The following is a 221-nucleotide window of genomic DNA, read 5'->3' on the forward strand; positions in this document are numbered from 1 at the left end:
ACCACCATCACCACCACCACCACCACCACCAATCACCACCAATCACCACCACCACCAATCACCACCATCACCACCACCACCATCACCACCATCACCACCACCACCACCAATCACCATCACCACCAATCACCATCACCACCAATCACCACCACCACCAATCACCACCACCACCAATCACCACCACCACCAATCACCACCACCACCACCACCACCACCACCCA

The 221-nt window shown here is 57.0% G+C and overlaps 1 protein-coding gene across 1 annotated transcript in view; it reads left to right on the forward strand.

Moving 5' to 3' along the window:
• C1R (complement component 1, r subcomponent) overlaps nt 1-221 on the forward strand; it is an 11,455-nt gene that overhangs the window by 7,910 nt on the left and 3,324 nt on the right. The window lies entirely within an intron of this gene.

The sequence above is a fragment of the Galeopterus variegatus genome, unplaced genomic scaffold (assembly GCF_000696425.1).
Source record: "Galeopterus variegatus unplaced genomic scaffold, G_variegatus-3.0.2 Scaffold1841, whole genome shotgun sequence".
Taxonomy (NCBI): Eukaryota; Metazoa; Chordata; class Mammalia; order Dermoptera; family Cynocephalidae; genus Galeopterus; species Galeopterus variegatus.